The sequence below is a fragment of the Cryptomeria japonica genome, chromosome 11, assembly GCF_030272615.1.
Source record: "Cryptomeria japonica chromosome 11, Sugi_1.0, whole genome shotgun sequence".
In the NCBI taxonomy this organism is placed as follows: Eukaryota; Viridiplantae; Streptophyta; class Pinopsida; order Cupressales; family Cupressaceae; genus Cryptomeria; species Cryptomeria japonica.
This window is the reverse complement of record NC_081415.1, coordinates 390,266,272-390,288,467: the sequence shown is the minus strand read 5'-3', so window position 1 is coordinate 390,288,467 and position 22,196 is coordinate 390,266,272.

The following is a 22,196-nucleotide window of genomic DNA, read 5'->3' as shown; positions in this document are numbered from 1 at the left end:
TAATTTTTAGCTAACATAAGATAATTGAATTGCATATGTAGGAACTTAAACCCCTTTGACGAGGATCCTGCATAGTCTCATGGATCGACAGGTATAAGTCAATACACCCTATACAAACAGTTTATTTTCTTTTAAATACTAGGAAAAAAAACTTCCTTGGTTTTTCAAACCTCAACATTAGCAGCAAATCTAATATATTTATCAACACTTGAGGCCCTAGTTTGACTTATTCAAATTTTAATCTCAACATCAACTTGAGGGCCAACTTATTCATCAACATTACCCTCATTTGCAAAATATCTCTCATTAACAACTAAATCTCTCATTTGATGGAGTGTAGGTATCATCAAATAGGTATTTGTCAGATGTGTCTTCCTCGAGTGAGGGAAATGTAGGAATAGAACATGAAAGTGAGGCATGTAGTAGATCTAAAATAGGGAGATCAACTAGAGGTCAAAAGATTAGAAGAAAATTCAATAAACGCATGGAATTTTTTCTTGCTCAAGGGGGGTCATGTTCCTATGATGATGAGGCCAAATGTGACATCGAGGTGCTCTTGAGGTACAAACATCTACAAAAACAATGGGTACCCAAGGAACTTCCTCCAATAAACACTGGTTTTTGTGTTAACGAGAGGATATATCGCATAGCACCTTCATCGTTACATGGTTTGGGCCTATTTTCCATGGACAACATAAAGGTCTGTTACAACAAAGTTGCTAAATTGATGGAGTTTGTCGGATCTTGTTACAATTACAAAAATCAAATGCAGATTGTTCGATATTAAAAAAGTATGCGTAGGTATGCACTGTTAACAAATTATATACAACAAAAACATAATGATCAAAGTAAACAAGTGGTTGTATACATTGATGGAAGGCCAAAAGCAACAGAGAATATTTTAGGTTTTATAAATAGTACGCGACCTGGGTCAACTAATAAGAAACCCAATTTCATATTTGAGGCGCGTGAGGGAAATTGTGTATTCGTATGTGTGATAAAATCAATAAGTGTAGGAGAAGAGCTGCTAATCGATTACAATTTGAATTATATAGATACAAACAAAGTTACTATCATGGGGGTGGTATGTACTATATAACATTTAAACCAACCTCCAATTAATGAATCCAATATACCATTTATTAAGTTTTTTTGCTAAGTCTATTGGTTTCATTTCGCTAACATTTTTATATTTTTTCTTTGTCACAAGGCGACATGGATCCGTCACATAGCACAAACAGGGATGTAGGTCTTGACACTTCTACCAAGCAGGTAAACCTCATTGTAATTGGACAAATTATATAGAAGCAAAATGTTACATTATTATGTTCTTTTCTTGAGTGTTTTGGAGTAATTTTGATAGTGTTAATAATATTCTTGTCACAGACGGATGTTCGGAGAAGGGGAAAGGGACTTGCAGTACCTCAACACCTCTATAGGCATGTGGACTCAACAGTATTATGAGATGATGAGATCGCATTTACCACAAACCCTATAGAAATGATGAAAAAGTTTGTTAGAAAAAGTAATAGATAGATTCTTGCTTTGGAATCCATGAGCCCTTAGACCGATGAAAGAAAAGAGAGGGTGCAACAATTGATGCGGACAACACATAACTTGCAAGTAAGCAGTAATGAAAGCTTTAATTTTAACAAAAGTTCAATAATAGTTTATATTTTATTCTCTTTTATGTCATTAACTAAAATATGTACGTGTTATTTTTAGAGGTTTTTATGTGTCCTCATCAACCTGGTCGCCATGATTAGGGTATTGCAGGTAGTTCAGGTGATGACCATGTTCTATACATTAAAACTACTCCTCCTTTGGACTTGTGAACTTGCTTTTTTAATGCTAGTGTTATTGATCATATATTTATTATGTAGTTGATGCAGAGGGAGTTAGTTTATGCTCTTCATGACTGATCATTCATACCTTAGGTAAGCAAACTCCCTTACACATCCCTTCACTTGTTCTCAACAAACCCCCATCACATCCTTTTTCTAGATCCTTGACTTGAATCAACCTCTCACTTCATCACTTATAATTTTTGAGAGATTCATACTATGATTTGTTCTTCACTACCAACTCACCTCTCACTATATGACACTCTCTCCTTTTAAATCTCATCACATTCTACTTGAGCTCAACTTCCAACAAGACAAGTTACATGTTCAAGCAACTCCATGTTAGCCTTAACATTGTGAGAATACCAAGTATTTCAACAATCATACCTTAACATATACTTAACCTATCCTCCAAGAGTGTTCTTTCACTATCCTCATCTCATTAATGTCAGCTCCAACTTCCCAAGAACTCATAATCTGCACTTACTCATAAAATCCTTACAAATTCCAAAACTGCAAAACAAGGAACCCAAACTACCATTCGTTGTGACTGTCATGATCAAACAAGTAGATTGAAAATTTCTTGGCTTTTCAATGTCCATCATATTGGGGAAGGTTATTTAGATTTGTTCCAACCTTATTTAATCAACACAGTCCTATTTCAACCCATTGGACATCAATCAACAAAACAATATGGTTTGTTGTCCCAAAATAGGGAAAACTCTGTCTCAATCTACCAGGGCACTAGTTTTCTTGACATTTGTACAACCATTCAACATAAGAACAATTCAATATGAAAGATACTTGAGTTGACAATAGGAATCCATAATTTGAGAAGTTTTCAATAACTACAACAATGTATATTAACAAATCCCTTTGACTGACCCAAAACTAAGGGTTTTGGATAGTTTAGAGAAAAACAATTCAAACTCTCTTCATTCTTCACGGTCATTGCTCTAACTTGACACAAAACAAAGTTAATTCATTACACTTCACCCTCCAATCCTTTATTAGACATTTTCAATCTATTTTATTGATGAGAAGAAACTTGAAACAGTGCATGAAATGTGACTGTCATGGAAATTTGCAATTAACAAGTTCCAAAACATAAAATTTTATTGATTTTATCAAACCATAATACATTACAGTGTTCTTCAAGGTGTCTCCTTCCTTCTTCCTTTACACTTCCCTCTTGTCACAAATTTGCCTACCTTTGTCCTCCTTCATACTATTCTATCAGTAAGATTAGCATCACACACTTAATAAAGGTTCATCTTTCTTTACAATTCTTAATAAAGGTTCATCCTTGTTTACAATTCTTGCAGTTTTCATATATATAATGTTTTATATATTTAATGTATTATTCTTCAGGTGCTGTCAATGTTCCCATGCAAACTCTGCCTCATCCGAGGTTAGCCCCACCTGTATTGCCGACTACAATGTCGGCAACACGCAGCATGTAGACATCATCTACTGCACGTCATGTTGACCCGCCCACTATTGGTAGATTCCTCTTTTGCTCTCTCTTTAATTATGTGTTTATTTCCCTTAAAGTGTTCTTGCTTGGGAGCATTTCATAGTGGATTCTTTTTTTGCAACAGGAGATGCACATGAGGATGTGCCAGAGGTGACTACTATTGATAACATACCATCATTTCCCGGATCTTCTCGTATTGCTAGTATGGGAATGTTGCAGGCCACATTGGTGGTGAGCAATGAAGAATTGATTCCTTAAAGATACAAAAGGTTTTAGGTACTTTAAAATTATTATTATATATAGTCTAATTGTAATTTACTTACTGATCACTCATTTTGGATTAATGATCCCATGATTTTTTTGCAGGAAATGATATTTTTAATAAAAATCTTAATGACATTGCATTGCAGACATTTGGGCCCACCATACGTAAAAGGTGGAGCATCATATGTGACCTAACCCTAATAAACTATTTTAATTTCATATCATTGCTAGAATAGTTTTCCTTTAATCCTTTTCTTGAACTATATAAAAGGTAGCTTCAGTTATTTCTGAATCTAACGGGTTTGGTTTTGCTTTAAAGGTGGAATGACCAAGAAAAAAAGTCAAAAGATGAACTAACAAACCATATGGTTGGGTTGTTAAAAAATGACACATTCGACAAAACCAAGGTCCTTGAAAAAGCTGACACATATGTAAAGTATGTGAGGGACCAATACAAGACACATTTAGAGAAGAACGCAAAGTACGAGCGTCCCCATGACTCCAAAGAGGGAGTGGAAGGACCTGATTTCGGATGCGAAGGAGAGAATTGAAAGGAAAAAAGGAAATACGCCACTAGACGCCAGAAGAAGGTATGTGATACTATTAAGAATGTAATTTAGTACTAATTACTCTTTATATTTATATAATCTAAAAAATTTCAAACTTTTCATAGACTGAGTGACACATCAAAGGCAACCAAGGCAAGACAAGAAAAGTACGGGCAACACAAACTTGACTCTGGTGGTTATATGAAACTTGCCACATGAATTGTAAGAATCAGTAAATGAAATATCACATCAAAATATTGAGAAATTGCAAATAATTTTTTTTTTATCAAACAATACAAGCAAAATTCACGATACTAAGAAAAAAATGTAGGGATCTGAATTCAATAGATCGCCCATAGAAGATGACAAGAGAATTGCCTACCAGTAAGGCTATATAGTCATGGCTGAATGACTATGAGAGTTGAGTGGGAAAACATGAGATTTTGATGCATCTGTCACAAAGGTAAATAAGATAAATGAAAATGATTTCAACTTGAATACATTAAGGTAATGTTCTTAGAATCCCCCTTGACCCAAACAAGCTTACAATTGTTCTGTTTTGCAAGTTTAAGATTGTGATAAGCCCCTATAACTTCGGCAACATTATTAGTCTATTTACCAAGAGGGATAGCAATAGTAGAAATGATGTTGCCATTATGATCCCGTATCACTTGACCACAACTAGCTTGACCCGGGTTCCCTTTAGCCGCGCCATCAAAATTGATTTTGACCCAACCTTGGGGAGGAAAGTTCCAACTAGTGTTGTCCTTGAGGTTGAGTTTAAGGGTAACCATATGATGACAAAGATTTCAGCCCTTGACAACATTGACTTCATACTCCTTAAGGATGCCATTGTGATAGAGAACATTTGGGCTAACAATAGAGAGGTTATCAGAGATGGCTCTAGAAATTTTCTTGAAAACAATATCAAAAGGGAGATGGGTGTCCCTAAAGATGCGATCATTCTTTCCATAAGCCCCATGCCATATGAGGAAACATAAAAAGCCATATCTTCTTTATGAAAGGATTTCTAGAGGGCGGATTTCATTGGTGGATAAACTCATTAACAGTTCCCGGTAAGGTCTAGCAAAGATCCAATCTATGAAGCACCAGACTCCAAATCTTAGAGGTGTAAGAGAAATGTAAGAACAAATGGTCCATAGATTCAACAGCCTGCAAACACAAGTAGCATCTATTTGGGATAGCATATTGACCTTATTAAGATTTTAAGATTTTATTAAGAAAGAGGAGCCAAAAAAACATATTGACCTTAGGAGAAAGGTTCTTAATCCAAAATTTAGAACACCAGGACACATAAGGTTCCTTACAGGAATCCACAGAAGCCATAGAAAACTTCCCATTAGGGTTGAATTTCTAGATTAGTTCATCTTCCACACTTTCCTCCAAGCCAAAAGAATTTAGGGAAATTTGCAATTGGGTAAAAGAATGATTAATAGAAAGAAGATTAACCCACTTACCCTCCTTCCAATAGTTAGCCACCATGGGGCTATGAGAAGCCACACAAAGATATTTTAAAGATCCAAGAGTAGGATCTGAAGAAACTGAGTGATGCCCAATCCAACAATCATCCGAAAACCGGATTTTTCTACCATTCCCAAGCTTCCAGTGTGCTCCCCAGCTAGCCACATCCTAGCCTTGAGAATAATGTTCCAAAGATGAGAACCAACGGGGATCTGAGAAGAAATCAAAATATCCTGCAAACAGTGAACATTAGAAAGATATTTATTATGCCATAAGGTGCTCTGGTCAAAAATGCCCATTTCATTGCCCCTGTGACAAGACCCCGAGAAGTCCATGATCTGTCCCCTGGGTCCACCTAAAAACCTATTTTTGGGTCCCCACCATCTTCAGAATCTGCATCACCCTGGTTGTCTTTAGAGCCAATAGATCTTGGGGATCTCGAGCCATCTCCTTGTGAACCCAGAAGAGGTCCGCCAGGGACCACAGAAGAATCACCTGAAACCCTTTCCTGAACCACCTGAAACCCTACCCTATGTGCCATTTCTTTTTTGGATGATAGCTGATCATTATGTTACATAGTTAATCTTATTGAATAATGTATATTGAATCTTAATTGCGGGGTCCAACAGAGCCAACATGAACAACAACACCACAAGTTGCAGGGTATAATGAACTCCCATATCGTCTTGTATGCACACTGACACTATGAGTTGCTTCTAGTGCTGATATGCATGGCGCGACTGCAAAATTTGTGAATATGCCTCATCCTTGTAATTTTTTTTATTAGTTGACATTTTCTTTAGCATTTTTTAATTTTCCTTATCATTTTAAGTCTAACCACTTTTATATGGAATTTATTGTTCTAGTTTTTTACTATCTGCCAGACATTATTGATACAAGGACTTGCATTGCATCTATTTTTCAATTAGGTATTATAAAGGGTAGGTTGCATTTGTAAATGTCTCTTTGAATTCATCCAAATTTTATAACTGTTATCTCACATCTCGTTATTGCTGCAACATGGCTTATGGACAACATAGGCTACGATTGCAACCTCTCAGTTTCATAGAGTCTCTTTGTTCTTAAAATTGTAGCGGACTGTCAGGTACATTCCCTCTTTTGCACTCCAAATTGTAGTGGTCAATGCACATGACCAAATTTCCTTTGACATCTAGAGGATAGTATTAACTTTTAAGTAATTAGAGGCTTCTGAGGCATATTTGGCCAGTATTTATTTTTGTGGGATATGATGGTTGTGTTTTAAGTCATCTTAAGATGATCTTAATGAGTAATCATTTCACTAATGATATTTTTTCATTTTTCTTCATGAATGTTGGCAATTTTTACAAGTTAAGAGACCCATTGAGCACATAGCATTGTAAATTCATTACTTTGTTATTATAATACTTGATCTCTCTAACAAAAACTCATTATGCATAGTGATTATGATAGCCAATAGTTCTCATTTGATGATCATCTAGTCAACTTTTGATCTCAAAGAAACTTATCACAAAAGGGGTCATGAACTATCCTCATTCACAGTTAAACCTGACTATAGTTGAGATATCAAATCTTTCAATCACAAGAAAGATATACCAATAGTAATGTATATGTCAACGTGAAGAGAATGAGTAGTGACAATAGAAGTCATACAAAGTTAGAGACCAAGAGTTGCCAGTCAAACCAAAAGCTCTAGATCCATAGATGATACAAGGAGAGGTCAAATAACTCTCCACGAGTGTAGATAGTTAGAAAATCATAGTGATGAAGGTTTTTTAGTGGTGAGATAATCAAAACAATATGCGAAAACACATAGATAAGAGATTATTTTTAAAAGATGACAAGGATGCCATCATACTCACTGTATGTGACAATAAGGACATTCACTATTGCAAAGATAGTTGTGAGTAAGAAATTTTGTATCAAATCAATATAAATACTATCTTATTCTTATTGCAGAAGCCATACACCTAAGCCAATATTCATAGTGATAAAGGAGCCTTTCAACATTAGCAACATACATGATATAGACTATCAAATTTTCAAACAGTGGTAGGAATGCATTCAAGGTAGCTCAAATAGAGGAGATTTGATAGAGCACAAGCCATGATAAAAACCTAGAGACAAATCCCTGTATCGGGTATAGTTAAGAAGGATAGCTAACAAGTTCTAATGATTTGCTTGAATTGATCAAAATATTGCTGCATTATTAGCCGATAGGCTACTATTGTGTGGGGTTTTGACCTGAAACCTGTCTCATGCCATAAAACAATTAACGGGTTGATGTGAAACTATCGACTTTCAGTAGTCATTATATGATTTTTTGTATTATTTAAAAAAAAAAATTAAATTAAATAATCGTCAAAATTGCGACACCCCCTATATTTGCACCAACGACTATGCTGTCGAGCATTAAAATATCCTCATCGGTACATAGTTCTTGGTTGTCATCGGATGACATTGACATTCTGATGGAAATCAACAAAAAACATCCAACGAGGATGCTATATGCTTGACAAAATTATCTCGACGGATGAGCGATCGGGGTAGCACATGCCGATGAAATCCATCGGCAGGACTTACACTAGCGGCGAAGGGAACATTTGGTCTTGTCAATAGCCGATGAGGCTATCGGTAAGACATTCATTGATGGAGACCTGATGGTTCTCATTGGAATTCTGAGATTGACGAGCACCATCAAATTATCCAACGACAAGTTTTTGATGATTGTGTTTGTCGGTAGTCCGACGAAAAAGAGTCAGAATTCAGATGAGCGGCCATCGGAATTGAGCCCCAAATGTACTAGTGATATAACTCCCCCTTACTGATATATCTCCATTTACCTTTTTCATTTAACTTTCTTCCCCTTTGACATCGAGGACAAAGGGTGGCTTTGATGAAAAAGACAATAAAAAAAAATAAATGCATTCAATAACAAAATTGTCAATATTGCATGCCAACTCAAAACATTCCCAATTGCTTTTCTTCTGAAATATCTATTTGTACTTCTCCTTAAGCTCTGAAAGGAGAACCTTCCAAGAGTGAACAACCAACTTAATGCTAATTGATAGACTTCTACAATCCACCAACACATCAACAACATGAGATAAACCATCAAAGAACAAACGAATTCTGCTCATACTCAACTGAATGATCAAGCAATACTGAAAAGTGCTCTAGTTTAGCTTCAACAATTTCCTTGACCTTCTAGAAAACACTCACATAGTCTTCCCTTTGTATTTGTAAAAGTAACAACTTAGCTTGAAGATAATTTACCTTTTTCCTTTTCTGTCCATCCTTGTTACTCAAAAAATCAAATGACTTTCCTAAAGAACTCAGTTCTTATTCAATAGTTTCAATCTTTTCTTTATGCTTCACCACAACAATCGGCCATGAATGACAATACCTTTATATTTTTATAGCACTGTCAATATAATCTCTCATTTCATTTATGCATTTGGATAGAGTCCCCTACGCATCATTCGATTTCTCCAACACACTCTGCATATTATCAGCTTCCCCTTCTGAATGTTCTACACTAACAAGTTGTAGAATCAATTTCTCTTTAACTAAGTCATACATTCTGGAAGCACATCACTAACTTCTTCAATTTTAACATTGTTCTAGAGTAGATAATCTATCATGACATTCTCAATTCTATTCACCTCAACAGAAGTAAGCCACATCTCTCCAATTTTCTTTATTCCATCTCCTCTACTAATAATTTCCAACAAATTAGACTCAACATCATCAGATTTAAATACTTTTAATTTCTTCTCTACAACAACCATTTCTCCCTTAGCCATAGGGGATTCCAGATCTTTAATCACAACAATGTATTTCTCTTTTGGATCCTTCTTTCATTTCTTAGATTCCAAAGTACTAGTAGGCACAATCTCTTTCCTTTTTCTCTTTTCGGAGGAAGAACCCTACATAGCTGAATCACTATCGGGGGATACCAGATCGATACTCCACACATCTAGAGATTATTTGAAATAAGAATTACATGCATCATTTCTCTTATCCAATCCATTAAGATATCAAAATATTTGCCTAGCAACTAGGACTCCAGATTCCCATATCACATTCTCCTTATCCAGAAGGGATCCTAGACAATACATATCCAAACCAGAAGGGATAGCCTTTCTCTTTTGTCATTTTTATATTTTCTAATTGATTGTTTAACAATTCACACAAATTGAACACACCATCTTCCATAAAAATCATGTGCGCAACATACACTGCAATAGCTGAAGTAGAACCTTCCCTATTCATGAAATAAGTCTTATAGGGTATTCCATATGCAATATATAGGATTAAGGATTTTGTCGCTTAGAAATGCTCTCTGATCACCTATCACATTGATTAGGGTTTCAACCTCCTTGCTCCTTACTATCTTCTTAACTAGTACTCTCATTGTTGCATAGGCCAGTAAGAACCGAAATAATATCCTTCACAATCAGAGAGGGTTTATCCAACATGATACATTCATTCTGCACATGAGTCAAAATTAACCTAATTACAGATCCCCATTGTTGAACCACAAAAACTCACCCCATAAATTCATTCCTTTGTGACTTAACTCTTTGAATTTCTGCAAATCTACTTCACTTAGACTCCTTTCTGTTTTCTAATCTTCTCTATGTCAAATTCATCTAGCTCTGTACCTTTTCCATTAAATGAAAACTTCTGCTACTTGAATCTTTGATGATCATCTTCAATTCCATGCTTGCTCTGCTTCTCCACTATGTTCTCTTTTAATTTCTGCCCCTGCTCTTCAATTCTTTTTTCGCATAATGATGGAAATGATCTCAAATTATGAAATTTATCTTACCAATTCCTTAAAGGGTTTTGCCGTGAAAAAGTGTCTTATCAATGATGTCAGCACAAACCTCAAATTATTGGATTGCATCTCAAACATAGTCATGCTAGATCGATGACATGAAAAAACTCAGAAGAGGGGGTCAAAATATTTTCCTTAAGAAACTCCTCCTGAGCCAAAGCAATATGCGTAGTTACCAAAGGAAGAGGTGTGGGTGTCAGATTTTGGTACACCAGGCTTGCTCTCATTATTCACTTCCTTCTTTCTCCAAACCATGACTTCCTTTTTCTTTGATTCATTAGTCTTTACCACATTCTTCTAAGTAGACTTATCCATACCTTCATTTAATCATTGATTAGCATAATGTCTGGATTTCTTGCACTTGTAACAATTGATGTTCCTTTAAACTAATTTTGTTGAGTGTGTTCTAGATCTGCACTGATTAGCTTTGTGACCATAACCATTTCATATATAACAATATCCATCAAAGTTACTATTCACCTTATTTTCTCCAATCGGATTATGATTATGACTCATAACATGATTTATATAGTAATTTTCTTTGTGACCAAACCTCTTGCAATTGTAACATAGAATTCTTCTTCGATCTCCAACATTATGCCCAAATTTATTGCATTGAAAATAATAATCATTAGATGATGGATACCGTTGTGCAATTGGTTGACTAACCAATAGTCTCCTTGAAGTAGATCTTTGTTTCCGAGTTTTACTTTCATCTTCAAGTTTCTTTCTACTTTAACTTGGACTTTCTTGCCTTTGTCTTTATCATTCTAATTTGAACATTCACCGATCTGAAATCCAAGTCCAATCTTTTCTAAATGAGATTTCTACATGTTAATCAAATCTTCCAAAAGTAATCTGCTATTAAGAACCTTACTTTCTGCCTTTAACTTCTTCACTTCTTGTTCTATCTTCTCACATTCTTATGTCTTCAACTTCATTGATTCTTTCAAGGTTTCCTCTAACTTGTTCTTCTCCTCAATCTTCAGCATTAGATCTTTAACAATTTCATTCATCTACTTCAACTAATTGTTAACTTCCTTGTGTCTCAATTTGAACTTCTGGATTTGTTCTCTCAGCTTTTGCATACATTCATTCGCTACCTTTACATTCTCTTTCAATTCTTCATTCTTAGATTCCACACTTTCCAGATCTTCATAAGCTATCTTCAATTCCTCATCTAGATTATTTTCTTTGATTATACACATTGGTGCCTTGATTCAACCAACAAGGATCTCCCTAAAGCAGTTAAGCTTTCAAGCAAGTGACCAAGCTCTGATACCAATTGTTGAATTGGTTGAATAGACTAGAATATTGAGAGGAGCGGGGGGGGGGGGTGAATCAGTATTCCCACACTTTCCAAACTTTTGTTGATACATTAATCTTAACAATTAATCTCATCAACATAAAATAACAAATGCAAAATAAACAAGTAACACATCCACAAATTGAACACCGAATTTTATACATAGAAAACCCAAATGAGAAAAACCACAAAGAGTGTTAGCTCTCAAGATAATATAACTAGTTATATGGTGTTTACAAAATGGGGTGGATCATTGCCGGATAACTTATAACCAGATTACAAAGCGCTTCACTGCCGAAATGCTTACTGCAATAAAAAATAATTGAACTGAGAAAAATTGCATCTCCTAATGCATGAGGTTAGTTATAGATTAAGCTCAGATACCAAATCACAAAAAAACATAGTAGATCCGGTAAGGGATCACTGCACCATTGTCCACAATTGCCTATAGCGAGTCCAATAAGGGATCACTACACCATTATGTCTGCACTCTGCTAAGAAAATTCTTGCAATAGGTTCGGTAAAGGATTATTGCAATACTATACACACGTTTGCTCATATACTACTCACACTATAAATTGCTTCTCTTACAACAATTGCACTACTATTAATAATTATGTCACTCACATACTTCTTACTCTTCTATACCACACACAATCTGTTATCTTCTATCTCATATTCTTCACACTTATTTCTTCATTTCACACACCATCTATATATACTGGTAAGCTCATACACTGATATAATATGTCAGCCAAGCACAAATGCTTTACACAATAATATGTTGCTCAGCTCAACACGTTATCCAAAATATACCTCAACCAAAAATAGGATAAACAAGTCAGCCTATACCAACCTCTTACGTGCTTCTTTCACAGACTTCATTTACCGACACATAGGCCTTAATAACTGGAACAAAATGGGGATCTATCAGACCCATAGATTTTGGACCCATAAGCACAAATTCCAAGCACAACATCTCCCAAACTTTAAGATACATATGCCATAGATTTTGGAACATAAAACCATGCAATATAATCATCCAGATAGAAATACAATAGATATAATTGATATGACTGCTATGATTGATATAACTGATACCAAAACTCACATAGCTGATACCAGAATTGGATACAAACCAATAGAAGCAGAAAACAAGATTCTAGAATTGACTCCAGCAGATCATGTATGCCTTACTACTTCATATCACATTCATATCACATACATACCTATCTTCCATTGATGCTCAACCCACAATACCAAAACTGCTTATGTCACATCCAGTCCTAACTAGATCACCTGGTTTGACATCAATAACAACATTCACACGAATCCAATAGATGGTGATTGGACAATACTGTGGATAATGGATCTGGGTCAATTTTTCAGCTTATTCTTCGAGTGTCAATCCAGGAGTGTAGACTTGTGGATGGTATTTGTTGGCTTGATGATGATTTTTGTAATAGATGAATTTATGTGTTTTCATTGATGGCACATATATACACACACATAATTTCACATTGTCATAGTCATCTTAGTTAAGACAAACCAATACTACTCCCAAGTCTCTATATTGCAAACCAGTATATGAAAGAATGGCAATTGGTTTTGGTCATTTTCACTGACACCAGTTTGGAGATACTACGAAGATCGACAAGGAAGCAAATGGAGGACAATCGGTCTATGAGTTGGAAGAGGTTGACTCTTAATTGGTATCGGTGTTCCAACTAGTTTCACTGATTGCATGATGAGTTATCACTGGTCGTGATGAGTTATTCCTAACTGATAGATTTGGCTATAATTTGTGATGTGTTATGTAAGATTGTCCAAATACACTGCACCTAGGGAATTGTGATGAGGTTCCTGAGCCGACATGAAATCTAATGTCTATAAAATGACATTGTGATGAACTATTTTTATGATGCGAGATACAAGTGATGTGTTGATGCGATTTATTGAAGGTGTTGCAGAGTATGTTGGTGACGTGGTTTTGAGTGAGTAGAAGAGGATCTATACTAGCAAGATGTGATCACACCACCTATTTTTTTCTAATCACTACAACAATTAAATCCCCTAACCGAGTAATCTCGAACAAGATTCATTGTACAAATCCTCTAAACAGGTGATCCATTAGTTTGGGTTTGAAATCCTCTACTGAGGTTACTCCTAATAGGGTACTACCTTTACCCGGGTATAGCTCCTAACATGGCATTGGGATCTTTAACAAGATTTGCTCCCAACAGATCACTTTGTAGACCTTAACTGGTCAGTTACCTATTTCTATAGATAGTTAACTTGTGAGTCCTATCTCACCGTGGTTTTTTCCAGTTGGGTTTTCCACGTATAAACACTTGTGTTATGGTGGATGTTTTACTTTTTGTGGATGCTTTAATATCACTTTGGATTGCATGCATAGTATGAAGTAAACTGGTTAACTATTTTTACCGGTCTGTGTTTAAAGCGGTATTGTTTTTGCTATCACTGATTCACCCCCCCTCTTGGTGCTTTATAGGTCTATCAGTATCGTGGTAGCTTGCCTAAGGGCTAAAACTAGTAAGCTAAGTAGAGATGAATGCACTTTACCAAATTAATTAAATCACACCTCAAAACCTGAAATGGAAGCACACTTTAAATCTATTTTATCAAATGCATCTATCTAAAATCTTTAACTCAAACAATAAAAACTCAATTCATTAGGATGTGTATGTTGGCAATATGCTGAAATTTTTTTATGTGTTGTCATTGATGTCAACATTGTGCTCTGGTAAATGGTTTATAAACTGTATTAATTGTTTAACTTATGGAAAACTGATTCACCCCCCCTCTCTCAGTTTTCCTCCGGTATCAGAGATTCTAACAATTGGTATCAAAGAGAGGTCCTCTTTTCAGAAGCTTAACCGCTTGAGGAGATCCAATGGAATTAACTTCTACATTTAATCCCTACCAAAATGAGAGTCCCATATTTGATGGTATAAATTATAAAATATGGAAGGAGGGAATGAAGATTCATCTGAGATGTCTTGGAGCTGAAGTTTGGGAGATAACAGAGAAAGGGTATACACCTTATGATCCTAATTCTTGAACTCCAACACCTCCTGATGAGCAAAAGAATATTGATAATGATGTTAGAGTGAAATAATCTTTGTTAAGTGCCCTATTAGATGAGAAGTTGTTGAATGTCATAGAGTTGGAAAAAGCAAAGCAGATTTGGTTGAAGCTTGAAACTCTTTATGAAGGTGACCAAGTAGTAAAGATTGCAAAAATTGAAGGTTACCAAATGAGATATGAAACTTTGAAGATGGAAGAAGATGAGAATATAAGTTATTTCATGGATAGAGTGAATGAGATTGTCATGTGAATCAAATGTTGTGGTGGAAATGTTAATGAGGATGAGGTTGTTTCAAAGATTCTGAGAGTTCTACCTCGGGCTTACAAAATGAAGGCTATTACAATAAACGAACTCCGGACAATGTCAAATACCCCTATTACCAGAGATATATTACTTAGGAAGTTGACTGCTTTTGAGCTTGAAGAACTTGGAGATCAGAGTGCTACTAAAACTGAGACCGCATTTAGATCATCTGCCTCCGGTAAACAGAAGTTGGACTGGAAGGAGTAACATGATAAATATTTGGAATATATTGAAAGAGAAGACAAAGAACTTGAAGAGTTGGAAGCCCTAATTTCCAGAAGAATCCCTAAAGGACCGGTTGGAAGTAAGTATGAAAGAAAGGTTCCTTTTAAATATTTTCATGCAATAAGATTGGTCATTTTTCTTCTAGATGTCCTGAAAGAGCTACTAGGAATCATGAAAGATTTATGAGGAATTATAAACCTAATCCAAAATATCAGAGAAAACCTAGATATAGAAGGAATAAGGATAAATCATGTTACTATGCTGGTGATGATGGTTTTGGTATTAGTGATGATGATGATGATGATGATGATGATGAACTTGTGAGTGGATCTAGTAATGGAAGGTCCAACAAAGATTGGGTCTTTATTGCTATTAAGGATGATTCTCTAGAACCTGTCACTGATGCAAATCATACTAAGGAGAAGGCTCTAGCTACTAAAATTGAAGAGAAGGATGAATGGGTTATAGTCAGTGGCTGCTCACATCACATGACTGGCGATAAGAGGAAATTCCCGACTCTACAAGAATTTGATGGTGGACTAGTCAGATTTGGAGACAAGGCATGCAAGATCAAAGGAAAAGGAACAATATCCTTGGATGGAAAGACTAATACTAACAATGTTTATTATGTTGAAGGTTTGAAGCAAAAAATTTTTAGTGTAGGTCAAATGGTGGATAGAGGATTTCATTTGCAATTCAAAGATGGAAAGTGCAAGATTATCAATAGATCTAGTTTGGAAATTGCCTCTAGAACTCCAACCAAAGGAAACATCTTTCATTTGAACTCCAGTGAGAAGGCCTGCTTGATTACTCAGATTGATGAAAGTTGGCTATGGCATAAGAAGATGTGTCATGTAAATTTTGATTGCATAGTGAAGATCAGTTCAACATAGGTTGTCAGAGATTTGCCCAAGATTATCAAGCCTCATAATCCGGTATCTAGAGAATGTCAAATGGGTAAGCAAGTTAGAACTTCTTTCAGAAGCATACATGATAGATCTAATGAAATTCTTGATCTTATTCATACTGATCTGTGTGGACCAGCAAGGACTAAAAGTTTTCAAGGTGATAAATACTTTATGTTGCTTATTGATGATTATTCTAGAATGATGTGGGTTGCATTTTTGAAATAAAAACCAGAAGCTCTTGAGAAATTCAAAATTTTCAAAGCCATGGTTGAGACAGAAACATGGCTAAAGATAAAATGCTTAAGATCAGATCAAGGCGGTGAGTTTACATCCAGTGAGTTCAACAACTTTTGTGAGAAGCATGGAATCAGAAGACAATTTTCTCCATCTAGATCTCCACAACCGAATGGAATAGTGAAAAGGAAGAACAAAACAATCTTAGATGCTACAGGCCCAATGATGATGAAAGCCAAATTGCCTGATATTTATTGGAGAGAAGTTGTCAATACTGCGGTATACACTTTCAACAAAGTACACATTAAAGGTGATACCGATAAGACTCCTTATGAATTATGGTTCGGTCATACTCCTACTGTCAAATATTTCAAAATTTTTGGAAGTAAATGTTATATCAAAAGAGATGATGCATTAGGGAAATTTGATCCTAGATGTGATGAAGGAATATTTTTGGGTTATTCTACTAAGAGAAAAGCATATAGATGTTATAACAAAAGATTGAATAGGATAATGGAAAGCATAAATGTCAAAATGGATGAGCAAGGTAATAATTAGATCAAATCATATGACTATGGACCAGAAGATGATATTGTCAGATTAGAACCGGTTGTGCAAGAATCAGTTCAGAGCATTGATCTAGTTGCTCCGGTAAAATTAGAAAATTCCATAGTGATTGTTGATGAACATAAAGAGTCATAAAGTCAAGATAATCCTAAGACTCCCATGTATGTGAAGTTGAATGAAGATCAAATCAATGGAGAGAAAAGGAATAGTGTGATGACAAGAAGAAGGTTAATTGTTGAAGGGGTTATGTTTAATTTCTCAAATTGAACCAGAATCTTTTATTGAAGCAAATAAAGATGAGAAATGGATGAGAGCTATGGAAGAAGAATTGAATCAGATAGAAAAGAATAAAACATGGGAATTGGTTCCTAGCCCTAAAAATAAAAATGTTATTGGAACCAAATGGGTTTTCAGGAATAAATTAAATGAGGAAGATCAGGTTGTAAGAAACAAGGCTAGATTGGTTTACAAATGATATTCATAGGAAGGAGTTGATTATGATGAAACTTATGCTCTAGTTGCAAGGATTGAAGCGGTAAGACTATTTCTTGTGTATGTTGCACACAAGAACTACAAGGTATATTAGATGGATGTTAAATGTGCATTTCTAAATGGAGATCTTGAGGAAGAAGTCTACATTGAGAAACCTGATGGATTTTCAAATTCAGAGGACAAGGACATGGTTTGCAGATTGAAGAAAGCTTTATATGGATTGAAACAAGCCCCTAGAGCATGATATGCTAGATTAGGTAAATATCTTTCAAAGATTGGATTTAGCAAAGGTAATGCTGATAGTAACTTATATTATAAGATTGAGCATGATGACATACTAATCATTGAATTCTTTGTTGATGATATCATTTTTTAAGGAGAAGAAAATCTATGCATGAAATTTGTTGATGATATGAAGAATGAATTTGAAATGTCTATGATTGGAGAGATGAAATTTTTCTTAGGTTTGCAGATTACTTAGACTAATAATGGTATTTTCATTTGTCAAAATAAATATGTGAAGTAAGTGCTTAAGAAATTTGGTCTTGAAAATTCAAATCTTGTTGGTCCTCCTATGATAACTGGTTGCAAATTGTCTAAGGAAGATGAATCTCCTAGAGTGAACCCATCTAGATACAAATCAATGATTGGTGGTTTACTGCACTTAACTTAGACCAAACCGAATATAATGAATGTTGTCTGCATTGCTTCTAGATTTCAGTCAGATCCAAGAGGAAGTCATGATATTGTTGTTAAAAGGATATTCAGATATTTGGCAGGAACAACAAATTATGGGTTATGGTATCCAAAGGATGATGATTTTTGATTATGTGCCTATACAGACTTGGATTGGGCAGGAGATGTTGATGACCGGAAGAGCACTACAGGTGGTGAATTATTTCTTGGGAAGAAATCGGTTTCATGGATTAACAAGAAATAATCATGCACTTCATTATCTACTGCTGAGGCTGAATATGTAGCTGTTGCACCAAATTGAACTCATATCTTATGGATGAAGCAAATGTTGAAGGATATAAGGGTAAATTATGATGAGCATATTGTTATTCTCTGTGATAATACTATTGCTATTGATATGTCAAAGAATCTGGTATTTCATTCCAGATCAAAACACATTTCTATAAGGTATAATGTTTTGAAGGAAAAGGTTGAAGCAAAAGAAGTCAGATTGGTTTATGTGCCTACTAAGGAACAAATTGCAAATATTGTAACTAAATTGTTGCCAGAAGATACTTTTGAATATCTCAAAGATCAGTTGGGGGTCACCACCCCTCCAACAAAGACTTAGAGATGTAGGGATGCATCAATCTAGTGAGCTTATAATAAACATCTTCTTTTAGGGTTAATGGGATGATGTTGCTGCTCAGGGGGAGTAGTTAGCTGATTGGTTTGGCATCAACCCTTTGTCATTAATGTCAAAGGGGGAGAGGTATTCATGTGAAAAACATAAAATCTTAGGGGGAGAGATATTTTGTTGGTTCTTGATTGTTTGGGGTTATTGTTGGCATTCCTTGGCACCTAGATGTTTCTCACATCCAGTGTTGCCATCAATGCCAAAGGGGGAGATTGTTGGTAATATGCTGAAATTGTTTATGCATTGTCATTGCTGTTAACATTATGCTCTGGTAAATGGTTTATAAACTGTATTAATTGTTTAAAATGTGGAAAACTGATTCACCCCCCCTCTCAGTTTGGGTATTCATGTGAAAAACATAAACTCTTAGGGAGAGAGATATTTTGTTGGTTCTTGATTGTTTGGGGTTATTGTTGGCATTCCTTGGCACTTGGATGTTTTTCACATTTAGTGTTGTTTGTGCCAAAGGGAGATATTGTTGACAACATGCTAAAATTATTTATGTGTTGTCATTGATGTCAACATTGTGCTTTGGTAAATGGTTTAGGAACTAAATTAATTGTTTAACTTGTGGAAAATTGATTCACCCCCCCCTCTCAGTTTTCCTCTAGTATCAGAGATTCTAATAGTGTAGATATTAACAATAATTACTTCCAGTAATAGAAGAAGGAATATGATTGTTGGAGATATGACAACCGAATGTGACAGGAAATTGCAATGCAACGGGGAGACGAAATACGATAGGAAGATGGAAGTGACATGAAGAGTTATAGAATAGAACAGAGCATACTCCAGAGCCAGATATATGACATTTAATCTGCAAAAGTAAATATAGTTTTTATGCCTAAGATTAAGATAGAACTCCTCAAGTAATTGATTGTATTTATTAGATTGCTTGATTCCAGATCAACCACACAGTCTAAATTATAAATGATTTTCAAGATTACACATAAATTAAGTTAAGTCACAACACACTAGCATATATTTGACAAAAATGAAATTACATGAAATAGATTCTAAGATAACATGAAACAATCTCACTAAGCTTTTCGAGAGGGGTCCCTTCCTCTGGTTAACAGGGTGAGAAAAAAAAAGAATTGGCTACTCTTAGTTCAAACCACGAACACACATCAATCATTCAATAAGATATCTTCAATCAGCAATTTCTATATGTTCTCTTCATATCATTTAGAATTTAACAAACACATATATAGGTATGTTTGTCTATTGAATATCAAAAGATAAATTGAGAAAGAGTTACAGTTTGTTATGGTCGATGGCCAACAAGCTGGAGAGTTTAATCATTTGGGTTGGCCACAGGCCACAAACCCAAATCAATTATATCAACTACTAGTTTGAAACAAAAATACTAAAATGAAAACAAATAGATTTGCAACATTTTCATCCCACGCTTCCCAATCTGTTCCACTCTTTATTCTTTATTGTTCACATTAACATATCCTTTGCCATTTTTAGTTCCTGTAGCAAAACCATTCAAATGATATTATTACCTCAATGATTTCAATATTTGGAAGGCACTATTTCACCTTTAAAACCATATCAAATATCTTTTTTTAATTTTTCTAACGATTAGTGGCAAGGACTTAGGAGTAAGGAAAAATGGGAAAAAAAAAGGGAAAAAAAGACATAAAAATTGGACACATTTCACACTCATCAGATGGGTGATAGGAAAATAGGATAGATGTGTTGGATATTGTTGGTCACTGTTGATGCTAGGATATGTTTTGTTGGATATTATTGGTCATTGTTGATGCTAGTATATGATTTTGTCATTGATGTCAACATATTCATGTGTATTTCTCCTGTGTGTATAGTTCGCGAAGATCTTATGATTCAGTTTGTAGTGTTATTTTGTTGATCATTGTTTTGCAGAGTTTAGTATATCCTCCGGTATATTCCGGTGTGATAAGATCTTGTATGGAAAATTTGAGATATTTTTTGGGATGGTCTTGTGTATCTTCATTTCAAATGTTGATTGGTTGTGTTCTTGAGCTTTCAGATGTTGCCAGATGAAGATTTGATAAGTGGCATTGGTGTAGCTGTTATTGATGATTCTAATGTGCTTGTTGGTATTTCCTAGTCATGTCATATTTGTTTTGTCGATCTGCATTGATCATTGTGCGAGTTTTTGATGGTTTCTATGAACTAGTGATGTTGTGTTATGCGGTTTTCTGGTGATGTAGCGTGTTGCGGTTGATCTTGGCATGATTTCTGGTGGAGTTGTAAGTTTGGGAATTTGATTTAGGTCCATGCTATCCTATGTAAATCATTATATTGGTCTGGTGGTCGATCTTTGTATCGTGTGATGTAATTTTATAATTGAGGGTTGAGGGTTTAGCTGAACTTGTTATCAAGGTTGATGAATTGTATATACAGGTGATATATTCATGTAATTTAGGTGTCAATGTTATGTCTGCATTATCAAAGAGTGGTGTATGTGTGAACAAGATATTGGTGTTGCAAAGTAGACAACTGTGCTTAACTGGAACTATGATCAGGCATTTGGAGATGCTATTCTTTCAATTCATTTCATCCGGATTGTAGTTTGAATCTTTTTGTAAGTCAATGAGACTTCCCTGAGCGTTGTAGCCTTTCGGACCATCATATTTGAGCAGTGAGCTCTAGGTAGTGTGCCTGAATGCATGTGCATTCCCCATTGTAATATTTTCACATACCACCGCAGAGTATCATCTTACTATGGGTAGGTTCCCACCGTGGTTTTTCCCTTAACCAGGTTTTCCACGTCAAAATATTGGTGTTGTGTTCTCAATTTGCTTATCTTTGTTGTTACTGCAATTTATTAGATTTATGTTTTGTGATTAAGTTTGTTAATCTGGTGAAGGTTGATTCACCCCCCCTCTCAGTCTTCCTTCTTAGCTCTGCTAATAAGATGGATTAGAAATATGTGGGATTAATAGATGGGGTGAGATTGAGCATCATATGATAACTACCATGAAGTAAGCACTTATTTTGATTTAGAATTGTTGATGAGGCACCATGGTATGAGGAACCATGGTGATTTCACAAGAAATGCATAGGACTCACAAAAGAAATAAGAGATTAGGCTAACATCTCACAAAGTTACGGAAAAACTTGAGGTGAACGATGCTAGAAAAAACACAAGAAAAATATATGCCCCAACATAACATGAGACCACAAGGATATCATGAGGGAACAACATGGAACACATCAAGAAAACAC